Consider the following 26,613-nt stretch of genomic DNA (forward strand, 5'->3'; position numbering starts at 1 on the left):
CACAACCTTGCTGCAACTCAAGAAGTTCACCTCCTTGCCCGTCTCCACTCGAGAGGAAGCACGATGGTCCCGCCCACATCCAGAGGAGCCCCGTTTCCCCCTCGTAGCTCGAGATGAGGGATCCTTTCCCTGCTTTCAACGGGAAAGAATTCCCGGCGTTCCCGTCGCATCTCAAGAGGAGGCACTCTCAACAGGAAAGGCGAGAGGAACTCCATGGTCCTACCACCATTCCTAGAGTCCCCCAGATGTCTCAGTCCATTCCAGAGGAACCTCTTTGCCCTGCACTGGCTCATCTTTCACGCCGAGGATCGAATCACACCACGGAGGCACGTGGGACAGCCCTGTGGGAAAGCCTCGAGGGAAAGCCTCGAGGGAAAACCACAGATCCTTTGATCCACGCGACGGGAAGCGTGACATTGCTGCTACAGCCTGGAAGGAAAGCGCACGTGCATGCCCCCACTCGAGACGAGGCCTGACTCCCGTGGGGAGACTCCAGAAGTACCCAAAGATCCATATAAGCCCCTGAGAGGAATCCTCGGTTCCGGCCCTGACTGCACAAAAGGTTTTTGGCCCCGGTATCGACGGGAGAGGAATCCCGAGAGGCCCCCTAGCACCTCGCATGGGGACTGGCCTCTCCTGAGGCCACCAGGGCGGGTCCCTGAGGTCCCCGTCGTAACTCGAGAACACCTGCCGCAACTCGAGAAAATCCAGGAAGTTCTCCCTTCCAGGCGAGATGAGGCCTATTTCCGATGAGGCGTCTGGAGACTAATGACACCTAACCTCTCGAACTTCGAAAGGGTCTTTCACACCCTTGCTGCAACTCAAGAAGTTCACCGCCATACCCGTCTCCACTCGAGAGGAAGCACGATGGTCCCGCCCACATCCAGAGGAGCCCCGTTTCCCCCTCGTAGCTCAAGATGAGGGATCCTTTCCCTGCTTTCAACGGGAAAGAATTCCCGGCGTTCCCGTCGCATCTCAAGAGGAGGCACTCTCAACAGGAAAGGCGAGAGGAACTCCATGGTCTTACCACCATTCCAAGAGTCCCCCAGATGTCTCAGTCCATTCCAGAGGAACCTCTTTGCCCTGCACTGGCTCATCTTTCACGCCGAGGATCGACTCACACCACGGTGGCACGTGGGACAGCCCTGTGGGAATACCTCGAGGGAAAACCACAGATCCTTTGATCCACGCCACGGGAAGCGTGACATTGCTGCTACAGCCTGTAAGGAAAGCACACGTGCATGCCCCCACTCGAGACGAGGCCTGACTCCCCTGGGGAGACTCCAGAAGTACCCAAAGATCCATGTCAGCCCCTGAGAGGAATCCTCGGTTCCGGCCCTGACTCCACACAAGGTTTTTGGCCCCGGTATCGACGGGAGAGGAATCCCGAGAGGCCCCCTAGCACCTCGCATGGGTACTGGCCTCTCCTGAGGCCACCAGGGCGGGTCCCAGAGGTCCCGGTCGTAACTCGAGAACACCTGCCGCAACTCGAGAAAATCCAGGAAGTTCTCCCTTCCAGGCGAGATGAGGCCTATTTCCGATGAGTCGTCTGGAGACTAATGACACCTAACCTCTGGAAATTCGAAAGGGTCTTTCACACCCTTGCTGCAACTCAAGAACTTCACCGCCATACCCGTCTCCACTCGAGAGGAAGCACGATGGTCCCGCCCACATCCAGAGGAGCCCCGTTTCCCCCTCGTAGCTCGAGATGAGGGATCCTTTCCCTGCTTTCAACGGGAAAGAATTCCCGGCGTTCCCGTCGCATCTCAAGAGGAGGCACTCTCAACAGGAAAGGCGAGAGGAACTCCATGGTCGTACCACCATTCCAAGAGTCCCCCAGATGTCTCAGTCCATTCCAGAGGAACCTCTTTGCCCTGCACTGGCTCATCTTTCACGCCGAGGATCGACTCACACCACGGTGGCACGTGGGACAGCCCTGTGGGAAAGCCTCGAGGGAAAACCACAGATCCTTTGATGCACGCGACGGGAAGCGTGACATTGCTGCTACAGCCTGGAAGGAAAGCACACGTGCATGCCCCGACTCGAGACGAGGCCTGACTCCCCTGGGGAGACTCCAGAAGTACCCAAAGATCCATGTCAGCCCCTGAGAGGAATCCTCGGTTCCGGCCCTGACTCCACACAAGGTTTTTGGCCCCGGTATCGACGGGAGAGGAATCCCGAGAGGCCCCCTAGCACCTCTCATGGGTACTGGCCTCTCCTGAGGCCACCAGGGCGGGTCCCTGAGGTCCCCGTCGTAACTCGAGAACACCTGCCGCAACTCGAGAAAATCCAGGAAGTTCTCCCTTCCAGGCGAGATGAGGCCTATTTCCGATGAGTCGTCTGGAGACTAATGACACCTAACCTCTGGAAATTCGAAAGGGTCTTTCACACCCTTGCTGCAACTCAAGAAGTTCACCGCCATACCCGTCTCCACTCGAGAGGAAGCACGATGGTCCCGCCCACATCCAGAGGAGCCCCGTTTCCCCCTCGTAGCTCGAGATGAGGGATCCTTTCCATGCTTTCAACGGGAAAGAATTCCCGGCGTTCCCGTCGCATCTCAAGAGGAGGCACTCTCAACAGGAAAGGCGAGAGGAACTCCATGGTCGTACCACCATTCCAAGAGTCCCCCAGATGTCTCAGTCCATTCCAGAGGAACCTCTTTGCCCTGCACTGGCTCATCTTTCACGCCGAGGATCGACTCACACCACGGTGGCACGTGGGACAGCCCTGTGGGAAAGCCTCGAGGGAAAACCACAGATCCTTTGATGCACGCGACGGGAAGCGTGACATTGCTGCTACAGCCTGGAAGGAAAGCACACGTGCATGCCCCCACTCGAGACGAGGCCTGACTCCCCTGGGGAGACTCCAGATGTACCCAAAGATCCATGTCAGCCCCTGAGAGGAATCCTCGGTTCCGGCCCTGACTCCACACAAGGTTTTTGGCCCCGGTATCGACGGGAGAGGAATCCCGAGAGGCCCCCTAGCACCTCGCATGGGTACTGGCCTCTCCTGAGGCCACCAGGGCGGGTCCCTGAGGTCCCCGTCGTAACTCGAGAACACCTGCCGCAACTCGAGAAAATCCAGGAAGTTCTCCCTTCCAGGCGAGATGAGGCCTATTTCCGATGAGTCGTCTGGAGACTAATGACACCTAACCTCTGGAAATTCGAAAGGGTCTTTCACACCCTTGCTGCAACTCAAGAAGTTCACCGCCATACCCGTCTCCACTCGAGAGGAAGCACGATGGTCCCGCCCACATCCAGAGGAGCCCCGTTTCCCCCTCGTAGCTCGAGATGAGGGATCCTTTCCCTGCTTTCAACGGGAAAGAATTCCCGGCGTTCCCGTCGCATCTCAACAGGAGGCACTCTCAACAGGAAAGGCGAGAGGAACTCCATGGTCGTACCACCATTCCAAGAGTCCCCCAGATGTCTCAGTCCATTCCAGAGGAAAATCTTTGCACTGCACTGGCTCATCTTTCACGCCGAGGATCGACTCACACCACGGTGGCACGTGGGACAGCCCTGTGGGAAAGCCTCGAGGGAAAACCACAGATCCTTTGATCCACGCCACGGGAAGCGTGACATTGCTGCTACAGCCTGGAAGTAAAGCGCACGTGCATGCCCCGACTCGAGACGAGGCCTGACTCCCCTGGGGAGACTCCAGAAGTATCCAAAGATCCATGTCAGCCCCTGAGAGGAATCCTCGGTTCCGGCCCTGACTCCACACAAGGTTTTTGACCCCGGTATCGACGGGAGAGGAATCCCGAGAGGCCCCCTAGCAACTCGCATGGGGACTGGCCTCTCCTGAGGCCACCAGGGCGGGTCCCTGAGGTCCCCGTTGTAACTCGAGAACACCTGCCGCAACTCGAGAAAATCCAGGAAGTTCTCCCTTCCAGGCGAGATGAGGCCTATTTCCGATGAGGCGTCTGGAGACTAATGACACCTAACCTCTGGGACTTCGAAAGGGTCTTTCACACCCTTGCTGCAACTCAAGAAGTTCACCGCCATACCCGTCTCCACTCGAGAGGAAGCACGATGGTCCCGCCCACATCCAGAGGAGCCCCGTTTCCCCCTCGTGGCTCGAAATGAGGGATCCTTTCCCTGCTTTCAACGGGAAAGAATTCCCGGCGTTCCCGTCGCATCTCAAGAGGTGGCACTCTCAACAGGAAAGGCGAGAGGAACTCCATGGTCGTACCACCATTCCACGAGTCCCCCAGATGTCTCAGTCCATTCCAGAGGAACCTCTTTGCCCTGCACTGGCTCATATTTCACGCCGAGGATCGACTCACACCACGGTGGCACGTGGGACAGCCCTGTGGGAAAGCCTCGAGGGAAAACCACAGATCCTTTGATCCACGCGACGGGAAGCGTGACATTGCTGCTACAGCCTGGAAGGAAAGTGCACGTGCATGCCCCCACTCGAGACGAGGCCTGACTCCCCTGGGGAGACTCCAGAAGTACCCAAAGATCCATGTCAGCCCCTGAGAGGAATCCTCGGTTCCGGCCCTGACTGCACACAATGTTTTTGGCCCCGGTATCGACGGGAGAGGAATCCCGATAGGCCCCCTAGCACCTCGCATGGGGACTGGCCTCTCCTGAGGCCACCAGAGCGGGTCCCTGAGGTCCCCGTCGTAACTCGAGAACACCTGCCGCAACTCGAGAAAATCCAGGAAGTTCTCCCTTCCAGGCGAGATGAGGCCTATTTCCGATGAGGCGTCTGGAGACTAATGACACCTAACCTCTGGAACTTCGAAAGCGTCTTTCACAACCTTGCTGCAACTCAAGAAGTTCACCTCCTTGCCCGTCTCCACTCGAGAGGAAGCACGATGGTCCCGCCCACATCCAGAGGAGCCCCGTTTCCCCCTCGTAGCTAGAGATGAGGGATCCTTTCCCTGCTTTCAACGGGAAAGAATTCCCGGCATTCCCGTCGCATCTCAAGAGGAGGCACTCTCAACAGGAAAGGCGAGAGGAACTCCATGGTCGTACCACCATTCCAAGAGTCCCCCAGATGTCTGAGTCCATTCCAGAGGAACCTCTTTGCCCTGCACTGGCTCATCTTTCATGCCGAGGATCGACTCACACCACGGTGGCACGTGGGACAGCCCTGTGGGAAAGCCTCGAGGGAAAACCACAGATCCTTTGATCCACGCCACGGGAAGCGTGACATTGCTGCTACAGCCTGGAAGGAAAGCGCACGTGCATGCCCCCACTCGAGACGAGGCCTGACTCCCCTGGGGAGACTCCAGAAGTACCCAAAGATCCATGTCAGCCCCTGAGAGGAATCCTCGGTTACGGCCCTGACTCCACACAAGGTTTTTGGCCCCGGTATCGACGGGAGAGGAATCCCGAGAGGCCCCGTAGCAAATCGCATGGGGACTGGCCTCTTGAGGCAACCAGGGCGGGTCCCTGAGGTCCCCGTCGTAACTCGAGAACACCTGCCGCACCTCGAGAAAATCAAGGAAGTTCTCCCTTGCAGGCGAGATGAGGCCTATTTCCGATGAGGCGTCTGGAGACTAATGACACCTAACCTCTGGAACTTCGAAAGGGTCTTTCACACACTTGCTGCAACTCAAGAAGTTCACCGCCATAACCGTCTCCACTCGAGAGGAAGCACGATGGTCCCGCCCACATCCAGAGGAGCCCCGTTTCCCCCTCGTAGCTCGAGATGAGGGATCCTTACCCTGCTTTCAACGGGAAAGTATTCCCGTCATTCCCGTCGCATCTCAAGAGGAGGCACTCTCAACAGGAAAGGCGAGAGGAACTCCATGGTCGTACCACCATTCCAAGAGTCCCCCAGATGTCTCACTCCATTCCAGAGGAACCTCTTTGCCCTGCACTGGCTCATCTTTCACGCCGAGGATCGACTCACACCACGGTGGCACGTGGGACAGCCCTGTGGGAAAGCCTCGAGGGAAAACCACAGATCCTTTGATCCACGCCACGGGAAGCGTGACATTGCTGCTACAGCCTGTAAGGAAAGCACACGTGCATGCCCCCACTCGAGACGAGGCCTGACTCCCCTGGGGAGACTCCAGAAGTACCCAAAGATCCATGTCAGCCCCTGAGAGGAATCCTCGGTTCCGGCCCTGACTCCACACAAGGTTTTTGGCCCCGGTATCGACGGGAGAGGAATCCCGAGAGGCCCCCTAGCACCTCGCATGGGTACTGGCCTCTCCTGAGGCCACCAGGGCGGGTCCCTGAGGTCCCCGTCGTAACTCGAGAACACCTGCCGCAACTCGAGAAAATCCAGGAAGTTCTCCCTTCCAGGCGAGATGAGGCCTATTTCCGATGAGTCGTCTGGAGACTAATGACACCTAACCTCTGGAAATTCGAAAGGGTCTTTCACACCCTTGCTGCAACTCAAGAAGTTCACCGCCATACCCGTCTCCACTCGAGAGGAAGCACGATGGTCCCGCCCACATCCAGAGGAGCCCAGTTTCCCCCTCGTAGCTCGAGATGAGGGATCCTTTCCCTGCTTTCAACGGGAAAGAATTCCCGGCGTTCCCGTCGCATCTCAAGAGGAGGCACTCTCAACAGGAAAGGCGAGAGGAACTCCATGGTCCTACCACCATTCCTAGAGTCTCCCAGATGTCTCAGTCCATTCCAGAGGAAACTCTTTGCCCTGCACTGGCTCATCTTTCACGCCGAGGATCGAATCACACCACGGAGGCACGTGGGACAGCCCTGTGGGAAAGCCTCGAGGGAAAGCCTCGAGGGAAAACCACAGATCCTTTGATCCACGCGACGGGAAGCGTGACATTGCTGCTACAGCCTGGTAGGAAAGCGCACGTGCATGCCCCCACTCGAGACGAGGCCTGACTCCCGTGGGGAGACTCCAGAAGTACCCAAAGATCCATATAAGCCCCTGAGAGGAATCCTCGGTTCCGGCCCTGACTGCACAAAAGGTTTTTGGCCCCGGTATCAACGGGAGAGGAATCCCGAGAGGCCCCCTAGCACCTCGCATGGGGACTGGCCTCTCCTGAGGCCACCAGGGCGGGTCCCTGAGGTCCCCGTCGTAACTCGAGAACACCTGCCGCAACTCGAGATAATCCAGGAAGTTCTCCCTTCCAGGCGAGATGAGGCCTATTTCCGATGAGGCGTCTGGAGACTAATGACACCTAACCTCTCGAACTTCGAAAAGGTCTTTCACACCCTTGCTGCAACTAAAGAAGTTCACCGCCATACCCGTCTCCACTCGAGAGGAAGCACGATGGTCCCGCCCACATCCAGAGGAGCCCCGTTTCCCCCTCGTAGCTCGAGATGAGGGATCCTTTCCCTGCTTTCAACGGGAAAGAATTCCCGGCGTTCCCGTCGCATCTCAACAGGAGGCACTCTCAACAGGAAAGGCGAGAGGAACTCCATGGTCGTACCACCATTCCAAGAGTCCCCCAGATGTCTCAGTCCATTCCAGAGGAACCTCTTTGCCCTGCACTGGCTCATCTTTCACGCCGAGGATCGACTCACACCACGGTGGCACGTGGGACAGCCCTGTGGGTAAGCCTCGAGGGAAAACCACAGATCCTTTGATCCACGCCACGGGAAGCGTGACATTGCTGCTACAGCCTGTAAGGAAAGCACACGTGCATGCCCCCACTCGAGACGAGGCCTGACTCCCCTGGGGAGACTCCAGAAGTACCCAAAGATCCATGTCAGCCCCTGAGAGGAATCCTCGGTTCCGGCCCTGACTCCACACAAGGTTTTTGGCCCCGGTATCGACGGGAGAGGAATCCCGAGAGGCCCCCTAGCACCTCGCATGGGTACTGGCCTCTCCTGAGGCCACCAGGGCGGGTCCCTGAGGTCCCGGTCGTAACTCGAGAACACCTGCCGCAACTCGAGAAAATCCAGGAAGTTCTCCCTTCCAGGCGAGATGAGGCCTATTTCCGATGAGTCGTCTGGAGACTAATGACACCTAACCTCTGGAAATTCGAAAGGGTCTTTCACACCCTTGCTGCAACTCAAGAAGTTCACCGCCATACCCGTCTCCACTCGAGAGGAAGCACGATGGTCCCGCCCACATCCAGAGGAGCCCCGTTTCCCCCTCGTAGCTCGAGATGAGGGATCCTTTCCCTGCTTTCAACGGGAAAGAATTCCCGGCGTTCCCGTCGCATCTCAAGAGGAGGCACTCTCAACAGGAAAGGCGAGAGGAACTCCATGGTCGTACCACCATTCCAAGAGTCCCCCAGATGTCTCAGTCCATTCCAGAGGAACCTCTTTGCCCTGCACTGGCTCATCTTTCACGCCGAGGATCGACTCACACCACGGTGGCACGTGGGACAGCCCTGTGGGAAAGCCTCGAGGGAAAACCACAGATCCTTTGATGCACGCGACGGGAAGCGTGACATTGCTGCTACAGCCTGGAAGGAAAGCACACGTGCATGCCCCGACTCGAGACGAGGCCTGACTCCCCTGGGGAGACTCCAGAAGTACCCAAAGATCCATGTCAGCCCCTGAGAGGAATCCTCGGTTCCGGCCCTGACTCCACACAAGGTTTTTGGCCCCGGTATCGACGGGAGAGGAATCCCGAGAGGCCCCCTAGCACCTCGCATGGGTACTGGCCTCTCCTGAGGCCACCAGGGCGGGTCCCTGAGGTCCCCGTCGTAACTCGAGAACACCTGCCGCAACTCGAGAAAATCCAGGAAGTTCTCCCTTCCAGGCGAGATGAGGCCTATTTCCGATGAGTCGTCTGGAGACTAATGACACCTAACCTCTGGAAATTCGAAAGGGTCTTTCACACCCTTGCTGCAACTCAAGAAGTTCACCGCCATACCCGTCTCCACTCGAGAGGAAGCACGATGGTCCCGCCCACATCCAGAGGAGCCCCGTTTCCCCCTCGTAGCTCGAGATGAGGGATCCTTTCCATGCTTTCAACGGGAAAGAATTCCCGGCGTTCCCGTCGCATCTCAAGAGGAGGCACTCTCAACAGGAAAGGCGAGAGGAACTCCATGGTCGTACCACCATTCCAAGAGTCCCCCAGATGTCTCAGTCCGTTCCAGAGGAACCTCTTTGCCCGGCACTGGCTCATCTTTCACGACGAGGATCGACTCACACCACGGTGGCACGTGGAACAGCCCTGTGGGAAAGAATCGAGGGAAAACCACAGAACCTTTGATCCACACGACGGGAAGCGTTACATTGCTGCTACAGCCTGGAAGGAAAGCGCACGTGCATGCCCCCACTCGAGACGAGGCCTGACTCCCCTGGGGAGACTCCAGAATTACACAAAGATCCATGTCAGCCCCTGAGAGGAATCCTCGGTTCCGGCGCTGACTCCACACAAGGTTTTTGGCCCCGGTATCGATGGGAGAGGAATCCCGAGAGGCACCCTAGCAACTCGCATGGTGACTGGCCTTTCTTGAGGCCACCAGGGCGGGTCCCTGAGGTCCCCGTCGTAACTCGAGAACACCTGCCGCAACTCGAGAAAATCCAGGAAGTGCTCCCTTCCAGGCGAGATGAGGCCTATTTCCGATGAGGCGTCTGGAGACTAATGACACCTAACCTCTGGAAATTCGAAAGGGTCTTTCACACCCTTGCTCCAACTCAAGAAGTTCACCGTCATACCCGTCTCCACTCGAGAGGAAGCACGATGGTCCCGCCCACATCCAGAGGAGCCCCGTTTCCCCCTCGTAGCTCGAGATGAGGGATCCTTTCCCTGCTTTCAACGGGAAAGAATTCCCGGCGTTCCCGTCGCATTTCAAGAGGAGGCACACTCAACAGGAAATGGAGAGGAACTCCATGGTCGTACCACCATTCCAAGAGTCCCCCAGATGTCTCAGTCCATTCCAGAGGAACCTCTTTGCCCTGCACTGGCTCATCTTTCATGCCGAGGATCGACTCACACCACGGTGGCACGTGGGACAGCCCTGTGGGAAAGCCTCGAGGGAAAGCTTCGAGGGAAAACCACAGATTCTTTGATCCACGCGACGGGAAGCGTGACATTGCTGCTAAAGCCTGGAAGGAAAGCGCACGTGCATGCCCCAACTCGAGACGAGGCCTGACTCCAATGGGGAGACTCCAGAAGTACCCAAAGATCCATGTCAGCCCCTGAGAGGAATCCTCGGTTCCGGCCCTGACTCCACACAATGTTTTTGGACCCGGTATCGACGGGAGAGGAATCCCGAGAGGCCCCCTAGCAACTCGCATGGGGACTGGCCTCTCCTGAGGCCACCAGGGCGGGTCCCTGATGTCCCCGTCGTAACTCGAGAACACCTGCCGCAACTCGAGAAAATCCAGGAACTTCTCCCTTCCAGGCGAGATGAGGCCTATTTCCGATGAGGCGTCTGGAGACTAATGACAACTAACCTCTGGAACTTCGAAAGGGTCTTTCACACCCTTGCTGCAACTCAAGAAGTTCACCGCCATACCCGTCTCCACTCGAGAGGAAGCACGATGGTCCCGCCCACATCCGGAGGATCCCCGTTTCCCCCTCGTAGCTCGAGATGAGGGATCCTTTCCCTGCTTTCAACGGGAAAGAATTCCCGGCGTTCCCATCGCATCTCAGGAGGAGGCACTCTCAACAGGAAAGGCGAGCGGAACTCCATGGTCGTACCACCATTCCAAGAGTCCCCCAGATGTCTCAGTCCATTCCAGAGGAAGCTCTTTGCCCTGCACTGGCTCATCTTTCACGCAGAGGATCGACTCACACCACGGTGGCACGTGGGACAGCACTGTGGGAAAGCCTCGAGGGATAGCCTCGAGGGAAAACCACAGATCCTTTGATCCACGCGACGGGAAGCGTGTCATTGCTGCTACAGCCTGGAAGGAAAGCGCACGTGCTTGCCCCCACTCTAGACGAGGCCTGACTCCCCTGGGGAGACTCCAGAAGTACCCAAAGATCCATGTCAGCCCCTGAGAGGAATCCTCGGTTCCGGCCCTGACTGCACACAAGGTTTTTGGCCCCGGTATCGACGGGAGAGGAATCGCGAGAGGCCCCCTAGCAACTGGCATGGGGACTGGACTCTCCTGAGGCCACCAGGGCGGGTCCCTGAGGTCCCCGTCGTAACTCGAGAACACCTGCCGCAACTCGAGAAAATCCAGGAAGTTCTCCCTTCCAGGCGAGATGAGGCCTATTTCCGATGAGGCGTCTGGAGACTAATGACACCTAACCTCTGGAACTTCGAAAGGGTATTTCACACCCTTGCTGCAACTCAAGAAGTTCACCGCCATACCCGTCTCCACTCGAGAGGAAGCACGATGGTCCCGCCCACATCCAGAGGAGCCCCGTTTCCGCCTCGGAGCTCGAGATGAGGGATCCTTTCCCTGCTTTCAACGGGAAAGAATTCCCGGCGTTCCCGTCGTATCTCAAGAGGAGGCACTCTCAACAGGAAAGGCGAGAGGAACTCCATGGTCGTACCACCATTCCAAGAGTCCCCAGATGTCTCAGTCCATTCCAGAGGAACCTTTTTGCCCTGCACTGGCTCATCTTTCACGCCGAGGATCGACTCACACCACGGTGGCACGTGGGACAGCCCTGTGGGAAAGCCTCGAGGGAATACCACAGATCCTTTGATCCACGAAACGGGAAGCGTGACATTGCTGCTACAGCCTGGAAGGAAAGCGCACGTGCATGCCCCCTATCGAGAAGAGGCCTGACTCCCCTGGGGAGACTCCAGAAGTACCCAAAGATCCATGTCAGCCCCTGAGAGGAATCCTCGGTTCTGTCCCTGACTGCACACAAGGTTTTTGGCGCCGGTATCGACGGGAGAGGAATCCCGAGAGGCCCCCTAGCACCTCGCATGGGGATTGGCCTCTCCTGAGGCCACCAGGGCGGGTCCCTGATGTCCCCGTCGTAACTCGATTACACCTGCCGCAACTCGAGAAAATCCAGGAAGTTCTCCCTTCCAGGCGAGATGAGGCCTATTTCCGATGAGGCGTCTGGAGACTAATGACACCTAACCTCTGGAAATTCGAAAGGGTCTTTCACACCCCTGCTGCAACTCAAGAAGTTCACCGCCATACCCGTCTCCACACGAGAGGAAGCAAGATGGTGCTGCGCACATCCAGAGGAGCCCCGTTTCCCCCGCAGAGCTCCAGATGAGGGATCCTTTCCCTGCTTTCAACGGGAAAGAATTCCCGGCGTTCCCGTCGCATCTCAAGAGGAGGCACTCTCAACAGGAAAGGCGAGAGGAACTCCATGGTCGTACCACCATTCCAAGAGTCCCCCAGATGTCTCAGTCCATTCCAGAGGAAGCTCTTTGCCCTGCACTGGCTCATCTTTCACGCCGAGGATCGACTCACACCACGGTGGCACGTGGGACAGCCCTGTGGGAAAGCCTCGAGGGAAAGCCTCGAGGGAAAATCACAGATCCTTTGATCCACGCGACGGGAAGCGTGACATTGCTGCTACAGCCTGGAAGGAAAGCACACGTGCATGCCCCCACTCGAGACGAGGCCTGACTCCCCTGGGGAGACTCCAGAAGTACCCAAAGATCCATGTCACCCCTGAGAGGAATCCTCGGTTCTGGCCCTGACTCCACACAAGGTTTTTGGCCCCGATATCGACGGGAGAGGAATCCCGAGAGGCCCCCTAGCAACTCGCATGGGGACTGGCCTCTCCTGAGGCCACCAGGGCGGGTCCCTGAGGTCCCCGTCGTAACTCGAGAACACCTGCCGCAACTCGAGAAAATCCAGGAAGTTCTCCCTTCCAGGCGAGATGAGGCCTATTTCCGATGAGGCCTCTGGAGACTAATGACACCTAACCTCTGGAACTTCGAAAGGGTCTTTCACACCCTTGCTGCAACTCAAGAAGTTCACCGCCATACCCGTCTCCACTCGAGAGGAAGCACGATGGTCCCGCCCACATCCAGAGGAGCCTCGTTTCCCCCTCGTAGCTCGAGATGAGGGATCCTTTCCCTGCTTTCAACGGGAAAGAATTCCCGGCGTTCCCGTTCCATCTCAAGAGGAGGCACTCTCAACAGGAAAGGCGAGAGGAACTATATGGTCGTACCACCATTCCAAGAGTCCCCCAGATGTCTCAGTCCATTTCTGAGGAACCTCTTTGCCCTGCACTGGCTCATCTTTCACGCCGAGGATCGACTCACACCACGGTGGCACGTGGGACAGCCCTGTGGGAAAGCCTTGAGGGAAAGCCTCGAGGGAAAACCACAGATCCTTTGATCCACGCGACGGGAAGCGTGACATTGCTACTACAGCCTGGAAGGAAAGCGCACGTGCATGCCCCCACTCGAGACGAGGCCTGACTACCCTCGGGAGACTCCAGAGGTACCCAAAGATCCATGTCAGCCCCTGAGAGGAATCCTCGTTTCCGGCCCTGACTCCACACAATGATTTTGGCCCCGGTATTGACGGGAGAGGAATCCCGAGAGGCCCCCTAGCAACTCGCATGGGGACTGGCCTCTCCTGAGGCCACCAGGGCGGGTCCCAGAGGTCCCCGTCGTAACTCGAGAACACCTGCCGCAACTCGAGAAAATCCAGGAAGTTCTCCCTTCCAGGCGAGATGAGGCCTATTTACGATGAGGCGACAGGAGACTAATGACACCTAACCTCTGGAACTTCGAAAGGGTCTTTCACACCCTTGCTGCAACTCAAGAAGTTCACCACCATACCCGTCTCCACTCGAGAGGAAGCACGATGGTCCCGCCCACATCCAGAGGAGCCCCGTTTCCCCCTTGTAGCTCGAGATGAGGGATCCTTTCCCTGCTTTCAACGGGAAAGTATTCCCGGCGTTCCCGTCGCATCTCAAGATTAGGCACTCTCAACAGGAAAGGCGAGAGGAACTCCATGGTCGTACCACCATTCCAAGAGTCCCCCAGATGTCTCAGTCCATTCCAAAGGAACCTCTTTGCCCTGCACTGGCTCGTCTTTCACGCCGAGGATCGACTCACACCACGGTGGCACGTGGGACAGCCCTGTGGGAAAGCCTCGAGGGAAAGCCTCGAGGGAAAACCACAGATCCTTTGATCCACGCGACGGGAAGCGTGACATTGCTGCTACAGCCTGGAAGGAAAGCGCACGTGCATGCCCCCACTCGAGACGAGGCCTGACTCCCCTGGGAAGACTCCAGCAGTACCCAAAGATCCATGTCAGCCCCTGAGAGGAATCCTCGGTTCCGGCCCTGACTCCACACAAGGTTTTTGGCCCAGGTATCGATGGGAGAGGAATCCCGAGAGGCCCCCTAGCAACTGGCATGGGGACTGGCCTTTCCTGAGGCCACCAGGGCGGGTCCCTGAGGTCCCCGTCGTAACTCGAGAACACCTGCCACAACTCGAGAAAATCCAGGAAGTTCTCCCTTCCAGGCGAGATGAGGCCTATTTCCGATGAGGCGTCTGGAGACTAATGACACCTAACCTCTGGAACTTAGAAAGGGTCTTTCACACCCTTGCTGCAACTCAAGAAGTTCACCGCCATACCCGTCTCCACTCGAGAGGAAGCACGATGGTCCCGCCCACATCCAGAGGAGCCCCGTTTCCCCCTCGTAGCTCGAGATGAGGGATCCTTTCCCTGCTTTCAACGGGAAAGAATTCCCGGCGTTCCCGTCGCATCTCAAGAGGAGGCACTCTCAACAGGAAAGGCGAGAGGAACTCCATGGCCGTACCACCATTCAAAGAGTCCCCCAGATGTCTCATTCCATTCCAGAGGAACCTCTTTGCCCTGCACTGGCTCATCGTTCACGGCGAGGTCGACTCACACCACAGTGTCACGGGGGACAGCCCAGTAAGAAAGCAACGAGGGAAAACCACAGATCCTTTGATCCACGCGATGAGAAGCGTGACATTGCTGCTACAGCCTGGAAGGAAAGCGCACGTGCATGCCCCCACACGAGACGAGGCCTGTCTCCCCTGGGGAGACTCCAGAAGTACCCAAAGATCCATGTCAGCCCCTGAGAGTAATCCTCGATTCCGGCCCTGACTTCACACAAGGTTTTTGGCCCCGGTATAGAAGGGAAGGAATTCACAGAGGCCCCCTAGCAACTCACATGGGGCCTGGCCTCTCCTGAGGCCACCAGGGCGGGTCCCTGAGGTCCACGTCGTAACTCGAGAACACCTGCCGCAACTCGAGAAAATCCAGGAAGTTCTCCCTTCCAGGCGAGATGAGGCCTATTTCCGATGAGGCGTCTGGAGACTAATGACACCTAACCTCTGGAACTTCGAAAGGGTCTTTCACACCCTTGCTGCAACTCAAGAAGTTCTCCGCCATACCCGTCTCCATTCAAGAGGAAGCACGATGGTCCCGCCCACATCCAGAGGAGCCCCGTTTCCCCCTCGTAGCTCGAGATGAGGAATCCTTTCACTGCTTTCAACGGGAAAGAATTCCCGGCGTTCCCGTCGCATCTCAAGAGGAGGCACTCTCAACAGGAAAGGCGAGAGGAACTCCTTGATCGTACCACAATTCCAAGAGTCCCCCAGATGTCTCAGTCCATTCCCGAGGAACCTCTTTGCCCTGCACTGGCTCATCTTTCACGCCGAGGATCGACTCACACCACGGTGGCACGTGGGACAGCCCTGTGGGAAAGCCTCGAGGGAAAGCCTCGAGGGAAAACCACAGATCCTTTGATCCACGCGACGAGAAGCGTGACATTGCTGCTACAGCCTGGAAGGAAAGCGCACGTGCATGCCCTCACTCGAGACGAGGCCTGACTCCCCTGGGGAGACTCCAGAAGTACCCAAAGATCCATGTCAGCCCCTGAGAGGAATTCTCGGTTCCGGCCCTGACTCCACACAAGGTTTTTGGCCCCGGTATCGACGGGAGAGGAATCCCGAGAGGCCTCCTGGCAAATCGCATGGGGACTGGCCTTTCCTGAGGCCACCAGGGCGGGTCCCTGAGGTCCCCGTCGTAACTCAAGAACACCTGCTGCACCTCGAGAAAATCCAGGAAGTTCTCCCTTCCAGGTGAGATGAGGCCTATTTCCGATGAGGCGTCTGGAGACTAATGACACCTAACCTCTGGTACTTCGAAAGGGTCTTTCACACCCTTGCTGCAACTCAAGAAGTTCACCGCCATACCTGTCTCCACTCGAGAGGAAGCACGATGGTCCCGCCAACATCAGGAGGAACCCCGTTTCCCCCTCGTAGCTCGAGATGAGGGATCCTTTCCCTGCTTTCAATGGGAAAGAATTCCCGGCGTTCCCGTCGCATCTCAAGAGGAGGCACTCTCAACAGTAAAGGCGAGAGGAACTCCATGGTCGTACCACCATTCCAAGAGTCCCCCAGATGTCTCAGTCCGTTCCAGAGGAACCTCTTTGCCCGGCACTGGCTCATCTTTCACGACGAGGATCGACTCACACCACGGTGGCACGTGGAACAGCCCTGTGGGAAAGAATCGAGGGAAAACCACAGAACCTTTGATCCACACGACGGGAAGCGTTACATTGCTGCTACAGCCTGGAAGGAAAGCGCACGTGCATGCCCCCACTCGAGACGAGGCCTGACTCCCCTGGGGAGACTCCAGAAGTACACAAAGATCCATGTCAGCCCCTGAGAGGAATCCTCGGTTCCGGCGCTGACTCCACACAAGGTTTTTGGCCCCGGTATCGATGGGAGAGGAATCCGAGAGGCACCCTAGCAACTCGCATGGTGACTGGCCTTTCTTGAGGCCACCAGGGCGGGTCCCTGAGGTCCCCGTCGTAACTCGAGAACACCTGCCGCAACTCGAGAAAATCCAGGAAGTGCTCCCTTCCAGGCGAGATGAGGCCTATTTCCGATGAGGCGTCTGGAGACTAATGACACCTAACCTCTGGAAATTCGAAAGGGTCTTTCACACCCTTGCTCCAACTCAAGAAGTTCACCGTCATACCCGTCTCCACTCGAGAGGAAGCACGATGGTCCCGCCCACATCCAGAGGAGCCCCGTTTCCCCCTCGTAGCTCGAGATGAGGGATCCTTTCCCTGCTTTCAACGGGAAAGAATTCCCGGCGTTCCCGTCGCATTTCAAGAGGAGGCACACTCAACAGGAAATGCGAGAGGAACTCCATGGTCGTACCACCATTCCAAGAGTCCCCCAGATGTCTCAGTCCATTCCAGAGGAACCTCTTTGCCCTGCACTGGCTCATCTTTCACGCCGAGGATCGACTCACACCACGGTGGCACGTGGGACAGCCCTGTGGGAAAGCCTCGAGGGAAAGCTTCGAGGGAAAACCACAGATCCTTTGATCCACGCGACGGGAAGCGTGACATTGCTGCTAAAGCCTGGAAGGAAAGCGCACGTGCATGCCCCAACTCGAGACGAGGCCTGACTCCAATGGGGAGACTCCAGAAGTACCCAAAGATCCATGTCAGCCCCTGAGAGGAATCCTCGGTTCCGGCCCTGACTCCACACAATGTTTTTGGACCCGGTATCGACGGGAGAGGAATCCCGAGAGGCCCCCTAGCAACTCGCATGGGGACTGGCCTCTCCTGAGGCCACCAGGGCGGGTCCCTGATGTCCCCGTCGTAACTCGAGAACACCTGCCGCAACTCGAGAAAATCCAGGAACTTCTCCCTTCCAGGCGAGATGAGGCCTATTTCCGATGAGGCGTCTGGAGACTAATGACAACTAACCTCTGGAACTTCGAAAGGGTCTTTCACACCCTTGCTGCAACTCAAGAAGTTCACCGCCATACCCGTCTCCACTCGAGAGGAAGCACGATGGTCCCGCCCACATCCGGAGGATCCCCGTTTCCCCCTCGTAGCTCGAGATGAGGGATCCTTTCCCTGCTTTCAACGGGAAAGAATTCCCGGCGTTCCCATCGCATCTCAGGAGGAGGCACTCTCAACAGGAAAGGCGAGAGGAACTCCATGGTCGTACCACCATTCCAAGAGTCCCCCAGATGTCTCAGTCCATTCCAGAGGAAGCTCTTTGCCCTGCACTGGCTCATCTTTCACGCAGAGGATCGACTCACACCACGGTGACACGTGGGACAGCCCTGTGGGAAAGCCTCGAGGGATAGCCTCGAGGGAAAACCACAGATCCTTTGATCCACACGACGGGAAGCGTGTCATTGCTGCTACAGCCTGGAAGGAAAGCGCACGTGCTTGCCCCCACTCTAGACGAGGCCTGACTCCCCTGGGGAGACTCCAGAAGTACCCAAAGATCCATGTCAGCCCCTGAGAGGAATCCTCGGTTCCGGCCCTGACTCCACACAAGGTTTTTGGCCCCGATATCGACGGAGAGGAATCCCGAGAGGCCCCCTAGCAACTCGCATGGGGACTGGCCTCTCCTGAGGCCACCAGGGCGGGTCCCTGAGGTCCCCGTCGTAACTCGAGAACACCTGCCGCAACTCGAGAAAATCCAGGAAGTTCTCCCTTCCAGGCGAGATGAGGCCTATTTCCGATGAGGCGTCTGGAGACTAATGACACCTAACCTCTGGAACTTCGAAAGGCTCTTTCACACCCTTGCTGCAACTCAAGAAGTTCACCGCCATACCCGTCTCCACTCGAGAGGAAGCACGATGGTCCCGCCCACATCCAGAGGAGCCTCGTTTCCCCCTCGTAGCTCGAGATGAGGGATCCTTTCCCTGCTTTCAACGGGAAAGAATTCCCGGCGTTCCCGTCCCATCTCAAGAGGAGGCACTCTCAACAGGAAAGGCGAGAGGAACTCCATGGTCGAACCACCATTCCAAGAGTCCCCCAGATGTCTCAGTCCATTCCAAAGGAACCTCTTTGCCCTGCACTGGCTCGTCTTTCACGCCGAGGATCGACTCACACCACGGTGGCACGTGGGACAGCCCTGTGGGAAAGCCTCGAGGGAAAGCCTCGAGGGAAAACCACAGATCCTTTGATCCACGCGACGGGAAGCGTGACATTGCTGCTACAGCCTGGAAGGAAAGCGCACGTGCATGCCCCCACTCGAGACGAGGCCTGACTCCCCTGGGGAGACTCCAGCAGTACCCAAAGATCCATGTCAGCCCCTGAGAGGAATTCTCGTTTACGGCCCTGACTCCACACAAGGTTTTTGGCCCCGGAATCGACGGGAGAGGAATCCAGAGAGGCCCCCTAGCAACTCGCATGGGGACTGGCCTCTCATGAGGCCACCAGGGCGGGTCCCTGAGGTCCCCGTCGTAACTCAAGAACACCTGCCTCAACTCGAGAAAATCCAGGAAGTTCTCCCTTTCAGGCGAGATGAGGCCTATTTCCGATGAGGCGTCTGGAGACGAATGACACGTAACCTCTGGAACGTCGAAAGGGTCTTTCACACACTTGCTGCAACTCAAGAAGTTCACCGCCATACCCGTCTCCACACGAGAGGAAGCACGATGGTCCCGCCCACATCCAGAGGAGCCCCGTTTCCCCCTCGTAGCTCGAGATGAGGGATCCTTTCCCTGATTTCAACGGGAAAGAATTCCCGGCGTTCCCTTCGCATCTCAAGAGGAGGCACTCTCAACAGGAAAGGTGAGAGGAACTCCATGGTCGTACCACCATTCCAAGAGTCCCCCAGATGTCTCAGTCCATTCCAGAGGAACCTCTTTGCCCTGCACTGGCTCATCATTCACGGCGAGGTCGACTCACACCACAGTGGCACGTGGGACAGCCCTGTGCGAAAGCCTCGAGGGAAAACCACAGATCCTTTGATCCACGCGACGGGAAGCGTGACATTGCTGCTACAGCCTGGAAGGAAAGTACACGTGCATGCCCCCACTCGAGACGAGGCCTGACTCCCCTGGGGAGACTCCAGAAGTACCCAAAGATCCATGTCTGCCCCTGAGAGGAAACCTCGGTTCCGGCCCTGACTCCACACAAGGTTTTTGGCGCTGGTATCGACGGGAGAGGAATCACGAGAGGCCACCTAGCAACTCGCATGGGGACTGGCCTTTCCTGAGGCCACCAGGTCGGGTCCCTGAGGTCCCCGTCGTAACTCGAGAACACCTGCCGCAACTCGAGAAAATCCAGGAAGTTCTCACTTCCAGGCGAGAAGAGGCCTATTTCCGATGAGTCGTCTGGGGACTAATGACACGTAACCTCTGGAACTTCGAAAGGGTCTTTCACACCCTTGCTGCAACTCAAGAAGTTCTCCGCCATACCCGTCTCCACTCGAGAGGAAGCACGATGGTCCCGCCCACATCCAGAGGAGCCCCGTTTCCCCCTCGTAGCTCGAGATGAGGGATCCTTTCCCTGCTTTCAACGGGAAAGAATTCCCGGCGTTCCCGTCGCATCTCAAGAGGAGGCACTCTCAACAGGAAAGGCGAGAGGAACTCCATGGTCGTATCACCATTCCAAGAGTCCCCCAGATGTCTCAGTCCATTGCAGAGGAACCTCTTTGCCCTGCACTGGCTCATCTTTCACGCCGAGGATCGACTCACACCACGGTGGCACGTGGGACAGCCCTGTGGGAAAGCCTCGAGGGAAAGCCTCGAGGGAAAACCACAGATCCGTTGATGCACGCGCCGGGAAGCGTGACATTGCTGCTACAGCCGGGAAGGAAAGCGCACGTGCATGCCCCCACTCGAGACGAGGCCTGACTCCCCTGGGGAGACTCCAGAAGTACCCAAAGGTCCATGTCAGCCCCTGAGAGGAATTCTCGGTTCCGGCCCTGACTCCACACAAGGTTTTTGGCCCCGGTATCGACGGGAGAGGAATCCCGAGAGGCCCCCTAACAACTCGCATGCGTACTGGCCTTTCCTGAGGCCAGCAGGGCGGGTCCCTGAGGTCCCCGTCGTAACTCGAGAACACCTGCCGCAACTCGAAAAAATCCAGGAAGTTCTCCCTTCCAGGCGAGATGAGGCCTATTTCCGATGAGGCGTCTGGAGACGAATAACACCTAACCTCTGGAACTTCAAAAGGGTCTTTCACACCCTTGCTGCAACTCAAGAAGTTCACCGCCATACCCGTCTCCACTCGAGAGGAAGCACGATGGTCCCGCCCACATCCAGATGAGCCCCGTTTCCCCCTCGTAGCTCGAGATGTGGGATCCTTTCCCTGCTTTCAACGGGAAAGAATTCCCGGCGTTCCCGTCGCATCTCAAGAGGAGGCACTCTCAACAGGAAAGGCGAGAGGAACTCCATGGCCGTACCACCATTCAAAGAGTCCCCCAGATGTCTCATTCCATTCCAGAGGAACCTCTTTGCCCTGCACTGGCTCATCGTTCACGGCGAGGTCGACTCACACCACAGTGTCACGTGGGACAGCCCAGTAAGAAAGCAACGAGGGAAAACCACAGATCCTTTGATCCACGCGATGAGAAGCGTGATATTGCTGCTACAGCCTGGAAGGAAAGCGCACGTGCATGCCCCCACACGAGACGAGGCCTGTCTCCCCTGGGGAGACTCCAGAAGTACCCAAAGATCCATGTCAGCCCCTGAGAGTAATCATTGATTCCGGCCCTGACTTCACACAAGGTTTTTGGCCCCGGTATCGACGGGAGAGGAATCTACAGAGGCCCCATAGCAACTCGCATGGGGACTGGCCTCTCCTGAGGCCACCAGGGCGGGTCCCTGAGGTCCCCGTCGTATCTTGAGAACACCTGCCACAACTCGAGAAAATCCAGGATGTTCTCCCTTCCAGGCGAGATGAGGCCTATTTCCGATGAGGTGTCTGGAGATTAATGACACCTAACCTCTGGAACTTCGAAAGGGTCTTTCACACCCTTGCTGCAACTCAAGAAGTTCACCACCATACCCGTCTCCACTCGAGAGGAAGCACGATGGTCCCGCCCACATCCAGAGGAGCCCCGTTTCCCCCTCGTAGCTCGAGATGAGGGATCCTTTCCCTGCTTTCAACGGGAAAGAATTCCCGGCGTTCTCGTCGCATCTCAAGAGGAGGCACTCTCAACAGGAAAGGCGAGAGGAACTCCATGGTCGTACCACCATTCTAAGAGTCCCCCAGATGTCTCAGTCCATTCCAGAGGAACCTCTTTGCCCTGCACTGGCTCATCTTTCACGCCGAGGATCGACTCACACCACGGTGGCACGTGGGACAGCCCAGTGGGAAAGCCTCGAAGGAAAGCCTCGAGGGAAAACCACAGATCCTTTGATCCACACGACGAGAAGCGTGACATTGCTGCTACAGCCTGGAAGGAAAGCGCACGTGCATGCCCCCACTCGAGACGAGGCCTGACTCCCCTGGGGAGACTCCAGAAGTACCCAAAGATCCATGTCAGCCCCTGAGAGGAATCCTCGGTTCCGGCCCTGACTCCACACAAGGTTTTTGGCCCCGGTATCGACGGGAGAGGAATCCCGAGAGGCCCCCTAACAACTCGCATGGGGACTGGCCTTTCCTGAGGCCAGCAGGGCGGGTCCCTGAGGTCCCCATCGTAACTCGAGAACACCTGCCACAACTCGAAAAAATCCAGGAAGTTCTCCCTTCCAGGCGAGATGCGGCCTATTTCCCATGAGGCGTCTGGAGACTAATGACACCTAACCTCTGGAACTTCAAAAGGGTCTTTCACACCCTTGCTGCAACTCAAGAAGTTCACCGCCATACCCGTCTCCACTCGAGAGGAAGCACGATGGTCCCGCCCACATCCAGAGGAGCCCCGTTTCCCCTTCGTAGCTGGAGATGTAGGATCCTTTCCCTGCTTTCAACGGGAAAGAATTCCCGGCGTTCCCGTCGCATCTCAAGAGGAGGCACTCTCAACAGGAAAGGCGAGAGGAACTCCATGGCCGTACCACCATTCAAAGAGTCCCCCAGATGTCTCATTCCATTCCAGAGGAACCTCTTTGCCCTGCACTGGCTCATCGTTCACGGCGAGGTCGACTCACACCACAGTGTCACGGGGGACAGCCCAGTAAGAAAGCCACGAGGGAAAACCACAGATCCTTTGATCCACACGAAGGGAAGCGTGACATTGCTGCTACAGCCTGGAAGGAAAGCACCCGTGCATGCCCCCACTCGAGACGAGGCCTGACTCCCCTGGGGAGACTCCAGAAGTACCCAAAGATCAATGTCAGCCCATGAGAGGAATCCTCGGTTCCGGCCCTGACTCCACACAAGGTTTTTGGCCCCGGTATCGACGGGAGAGGAATCCCGAGAGTCCCCCTAGCAACTCGCATGGGGACTGGCCTCTCCTGAGGCCACCAGGGCGGGTCCCTGAGGTCCCCGTCGTAACTCGAGAACACCTGCCGCAACTCGAGAAAATCCAGGAAGTTCTCCCTTCCAGGCGAGATGAGGACTATTTCCGATGAGGCGTCTGGAGACTAATCACACCTAAACTCTGGTACTTCGAAAGGGTCTTTCACACCCTTGCTGCAACTCAAGAAGTTCACCGCCATACCCGTCTCCACTCGAGAGGACGCACGATGGTCCCGCCCACATCCAGAGGAGCCCCGTTTCCCCCTCGGAGCTCGAGATGAGGGATCCTTTCCCTGTTTTCAACGGGAAAGAATTCCCGGCGTTCCCGGCGCATCTCAAGAGGAGGCACTCTCAACAGGAAAGGCGAGAGGAACTCCATGGTCGTACCACCATTCCAAGAGTCCCCCAGATGTCTCAGTCCATTCCAGAGGAACCTCTTTGCCCTGCACTGGCTCATCTTTCACGCCGAGGATCGACTCACACCACGGTGGCACGTGGGACAGCCCTGTGGGAAAGCCTCGAGGGAAAGCCTCGAGGGAAAACCACAGATCCTTTGATCCACGCCACGGGAAGCGTGACATTGCTGCTACAGCCTGGAAGGAAACCACACGTGCATGCCCCCACTCTAGACGAGGCCTGACTCCCCTGGGCAGACTCCAGAAGTACCCAAAGATCCATGTCAGCCCCTGAGAGGAATCCTCGGTTCCAGCCCTGACTCCACACAAGGTTTTTGGCCCCGGTATCGTCGGGAGAGGAATCCCGAGAGGCCCCCTAGCACCTCGCATGGGGACTGGCCTCTCCTGAGGCCACCAGGGCGGGTCCCTGAGGTCCCCGTCGTAACTCGAGAACACCTGCCGCAACTCGAGAAAATCCAGGAAGTTCTCCCTTCCAGGCGAGATGAGGCCTATTTCCGATGAGGCGTCTGGAGACTAATGACACCGAACCTCTGGAACTTCGAAAGGGTCTTTCACACCCTTGCTGCAACTCAAGAAGTTCACCGCCATACCCGTCTCCACTCGAGAGGAAGCACGATGGTCCCGCCTACATCCAGAGGAGCCCTGTTTCCCCCTCGGAGCTCGAGATGAGGGATCCTTTCCCTGCTTTCAACGGAAAGAATTCCCGGCATTCCCATCACATCTCAAGAGGAGGCACTCTCAACAGGAAAGGCGAGAGGAACTCCATGGTCGTACCACCATTCCAGGAGTCCCCCAGATGTCTCAGTCCATTCCAGAGGAACCTCTTTGCCCTGCACTGGCTCATCTTTCACGCCGAGGATCGACTCACACCACGGTGGCACGTGGGACAGCCCTGTGGGAAAGCCTCGAGGGAAAGCCTCGAGGGAAAACCACAGATCCTTTGATCCACGTGACGGGAAGCGTGACATTGCTGCTACAGCCTGGAAGGAAAGCGCACGTGCATGCCCCCACTCGAGACGAGGCCTGACTCCCCTGGGGAGACTCCAGAAGTACCCAAAGATACATGTCAGCCCCTGAGAGGAATCCTCGGTTCCGGCCCTGACTCCACACAAGGTTTTTGGCCCCGGTATCGACGGGAGAGGAATCCCGAGAGGCCCCCTAGCAACTCGCATGGGGACTGGCCTCTCCTGAGGCCACCAGGGCGTGTCCCTGAGGTCCCCGTCGTAACTCGAGAACACCTGCCGCAACTCAAGAAAATCCAGGAAGTTCTCCCTTCCAGGCGAGATGAGGCCAATTTCCGATGAGGTGTCTGGAGACTAATGACACCTAACCTCTGGAACTTCGATAGGGTCTTTCACACCCTTGCTGCAACTCAAGAAGTTCACCGCCATACCCGTCTCCACTCGAGAAGAAGCACGATGGTCCCGCCCACATCCAGAGGAGCCCCGTTTCCCCCTCGGAGCTCGAGATGAGGGATCCTTTCCCTGCTTTCAACGGAAAGAATTCCCGGCGTTCCCATCGCATCTCAAGTGGAGGCACTCTCAACAGGAAAGGCGAGAGGAACTCCATGGTCGTACCACCATTCCAAGAGTCCCCCAGATGTCTCAGTCCATTGCAGAGGAACCTCTTTGCCGTGCACTGGCTCATCTTTCACGCCGAGGATCGACTCACACCACGGTGGCACGTGGGACAGCCCTGTGGGAAAGCCTCGAGGGAAAGCCTCGAGGGAAAACCACAGATCCGTTGATGCACGCGCCGGGAAGCGTGACATTGCTGCTACAGCCGGGAAGGAAAGCGCACGTGCATGCCCCCACTCGAGACGAGGCCTGACTCCCCTGGGGAGACTCCAGAAGTACCCAAAGGTCCATGTCAGCCCCTGAGAGGAATTCTCGGTTCCGGCCCTGACTCCACACAAGGTTTTTGGCCCCGGTATCGACGGGAGAGGAATCCCGAGAGGCCCCCTAACAACTCGCATGCGTACTGGCCTTTCCTGAGGCCAGCAGGGCGGGTCCCTGAGGTCCCCGTCGTAACTCGAGAACACCTGCCGCAACTCGAAAAAATCCAGGAAGTTCTCCCTTCCAGGCGAGATGAGGCCTATTTCCGATGAGGCGTCTGGAGACGAATGACACCTAACCTCTGGAACTTCAATAGGGTCTTTCACACCCTTGCTGCAACTCAAGAAGTTCACCGCCATACCCGTCTCCACTCGAGAGGAAGCACGATGGTCCCGCCCACATCCAGATGAGCCCCGTTTCCCCCTCGTAGCTCGAGATGTGGGATCCTTTCCCTGCTTTCAACGGGAAAGAATTCCCGGCGTTCCCGTCGCATCTCAAGAGGAGGCACTCTCAACAGGAAAGGCGAGAGGAACTCCATGGCCGTACCACCATTCAAAGAGTCCCCCAGATGTCTCATTCCATTCCAGAGGAACCTCTTTGCCCTGCACTGGCTCATCGTTCACGGCGAGGTCGACTCACACCACAGTGTCACGTGGGACAGCCCAGTAAGAAAGCAACGAGGGAAAACCACAGATCCTTTGATCCACGCGATGAGAAGCGTGATATTGCTGCTACAGCCTGGAAGGAAAGCCCACGTGGATGCCCCCACACGAGACGAGGCCTGTCTCCCCTGGGGAGACTCCAGAAGTACCCAAAGATCCATGTCAGCCCCTGAGAGTAATCATTGATTCCGGCCCTGAATTCACACAAGGTTTTTGGCCCCGGTATCGACGGGAGAGGAATCCACAGAGGCCCCATAGCAACTCGCATGGGGACTGGCCTCTCCTGAGGCCACCAGGGCGGGTCCCTGAGGTCCCCGTCGTATCTTGAGAACACCTGCCACAACTCGAGAAAATCCAGGATGTTCTCCCTTCCAGGCGAGATGAGGCCTATTTCCGATGAGGTGTCTGGAGATTAATGACACCTAACCTCTGGAACTTCGAAAGGGTCTTTCACACCCTTGCTGCAACTCAAGAAGTTCACCGCCATACCCGTCTCCACTCGAGAGGAAGCACGATGATCCCGCCCACATCCAGAGGAGCCCCGTTTCCCCCTCGTAGCTCGAGATGAGGGATCCTTTCCCTGCTTTCAACGGGAAAGAATTCCCGGCGTTCTCGTCGCATCTCAAGAGGAGGCACTCTCAACAGGAAAGGCGAGAGGAACTCCATGGTCGTACCACCATTACAAGAGTCCCCCAGATGTCTCAGTCCATTCCAGAGGAACCTCTTTGCCCTGCACTGGCTCATCTTTCACGCCGAGGATCGACTCAC

This window comes from Capricornis sumatraensis, chromosome 6 (genome assembly GCF_032405125.1).
Source record: "Capricornis sumatraensis isolate serow.1 chromosome 6, serow.2, whole genome shotgun sequence".
NCBI lineage: Eukaryota > Metazoa > Chordata > Mammalia > Artiodactyla > Bovidae > Capricornis > Capricornis sumatraensis.